The 2,762-nt window shown below is 43.9% G+C and overlaps 1 non-coding gene across 1 annotated transcript; it reads right to left on the minus strand.

Moving 5' to 3' along the window:
- Window positions 1-1,997: 1,997 nt before the first annotated feature.
- TRNAR-CCU (transfer RNA arginine (anticodon CCU)) lies at window positions 1,998-2,070 on the minus strand. The gene has a single exon. It is a non-coding gene; the product is annotated as a tRNA-Arg (tRNA).
- Between the last annotated feature and the right edge of the window lie 692 nt (window positions 2,071-2,762).

Here is a 2,762-nt window from a genome sequence, read left to right on the forward strand (position 1 = left end):
ACTTCGTTCTCGTTTAGTGAAAACCTTCCTGGAAATATTTTTGCCTACGTTCATGGTGGACTGGTCCAAGAATTCCATCTGTAGCTCAATGATATGAAGGCCCTAGTCGACCCTTTATAATCATGGCCCCTTGTTTAACAAGAGTTGGCAAAGCCAATAGGCCTTGGCAATCTGGTGCAATGTTTAATTTTGTTTTATTTACAAGCATATGCCTCAAAATAAAAAGGGAAAAAAGAAAATATGCTGCCTCCTAAATATTGCTCTTTATGCTTGACATAAAAAATCGCATTTTAAAAAACATTCACAGATGCAGCTGCTTTACCACTGATGATTTTTAAGCAACAAGCCATTCCCGTTGAACCTACCTGAGGAAGTCTGGAGACTCATGCTTACTTTTTCAAAGTAAATGAGTCCATGACACTCAGTCGGGAGTGTCAAAGCGGAGTAGCATAACAAAGACAGTATTACATGGTCACTACCTGTGGCTGGTTACTGCCCTGACACCAGTTTTTTTAAAAAGCCTTATTTTAACACTAGGAGCAGTTCAGTTTGTGGTATGTGCTATAGAAATGATCCTTCCAACCACCACCACTACTACAGTTACTACTGGGTTGCAAATCGAAGGACCACGTGCATGAAAGAGCAGGGATGCATTCGCTTCTCACATCTGATATAAGATAACTAGAAAGCTCTGGTTGGTGTTTTTGTCTCTGGTGTCCTTCAGAAGCAAAAATACAGTTGGATGATGTAATGCTCATTAAACTTCCTTTGCTAAAGCCCCATAATGGTCTCTGTTTGGGTCACATCTCCAAAAGAAACACGGTTGGGAGGTTTCATTTCTTTTTGAGACTACATGAGGTCCCAACCAGACCCTTTGGTGTGTCAGAACCCCATAGAGGGTTGAGTATGAAATAAGAGAGATGATGAATTGGCTTTTTTATGGTGTGGTGCAGCGCCTATACACACCAGACAATGATGTCAGAAGCAAATGTAGTTGGAGCACGCACCATCAAACCACGCAGCATAGGAATGCAGAGGCTTTCAGCCCAAAGCCAGGGTGGGAGGTAGGAAGCCCAGAACAATCAGATATGACAGAAAGAGTGACGTATCCCAGCCTCACTAAGGAAGACAGCAGCAAGTAGAGATTTAAGCAGTGCAGAGGGATAAAAGTTAACAGAATCCCTGTGCTTGAGAGAGCGGTGGCTGCGTAAAGCATTAAAAAGTGAGCACAGCAATCACATCAAACATTATACAATATTTGATGCAACCTCGCTGCCACCACCCAGGCCCTCATCTTTCGACCTCTCGAGTACTGCAAGTCACTGTATGTAGGAATAGTAAAACAGATCTGAGGCGCAAGATGACCACAATGCAGAGGCCATTTTAGTGCACAGTACATTGTAAGTACATTTAAAAATAATGTCGATGTTGCCTTGTTTTTTAAGCAGCATGGCCGTGCTTTAAATGCAGCCCCCAAAAATTTTCAGCCACTTTAAAATATATGTATGCAAAGGGAACTTTCTTTTTTAAACATTTTATTTGAGGGGCTAACTACCTTCATTGACATTGTGGATTATATCAAGCCAAACTCATTTTTAGTTACCTGGAAAGGCACTAAGCAAACCACACCTTTCAAAAGAAGTTTACATTTGATCCACACACACATGTTGGCACTGACAACACCAGCTCTTATTACGATTTTTAACTCCGACCTCAGAGGTAATTTGCAAATCAAGTTAAATAAAAAAAATATATAATGTCATACATGAGGTCACGTTGAGAGTGCAAAACCTTAATAATGGCAGCTGCTTTCCCCCTGGGATAAAATCGACTTGAAGCCAGGCCTCAAATCTAAAACACACAACATCAGATTGCTTATAAACTGCAAAAAACACATATTTACTCCACCCCAGATGGGACTCGAAAACTCTGCAAAAAACACATATTTACTCCACCCCAGATGGGACTCGAAAACTGCAACAACAACAAAAATTCTCCACCCCAGATGGGACTCGAACCCACAATCCCTGGCTTAGGAGGCCAGTGCCTTATCCATTAGGCCACTGGGTCTGCTTACAGCACAATCCAACTGGGGCGGTTTAAGGCAGAATTCATTCATCTACACGTACTTCCTCCTCGAACTGAATGTTCTACACACTCGTCTCGATGAAACAAGAATATACAAAGTAGCTATTGGGGTTACTTCTCCGAGGGCCCTGTCAGGGCGAGGGGACATTCTGGAAAACTGGTGCAGTGTCAGACACGTAAACTCGTAGGAAAAGGCACTAATTGGGTAAACTAGCAATTTGACACTAGTAGCTCGTGAAAGGGGGGTGTTCTCTACAAAGTATCAGTTTCACATTTGTATCCTACGTGAGAGCTGGACTTCGAGCAAGGGACAGCATCACGCACGCATTTACCACGACCTTCGGGGCAGATGAAGGAGCATTGTAAACTAGCACTGTTCATGGGGTTTCTGCACCAGCTCAGTGTCCCACCTGTAATCTACGTGGATGGAGGCATTTTGCGCACACTAGTAGTTCCACTCCTGTTACTCTGACGAGAGGGCAAGTCTTTGAAACTCGCATTGTTTAAGACCGGTAACCCGTGAGAAAGGGGACTTCTCTGTAAACTAGCCATTTCACACCAGGAAATCAGCGCCAGGATTGGCTGGGGGGGCACCATGACTGCTCGCCCAGTCGCCATGTGCAACCCTGGGGGCTGCGGCCCGCCCCCTGGTCCTCTCTCTACGAGGAAATTGC

The sequence above is a fragment of the Lissotriton vulgaris genome, chromosome 5 (genome assembly GCF_964263255.1).
Source record: "Lissotriton vulgaris chromosome 5, aLisVul1.2, whole genome shotgun sequence".
NCBI lineage: Eukaryota > Metazoa > Chordata > Amphibia > Caudata > Salamandridae > Lissotriton > Lissotriton vulgaris.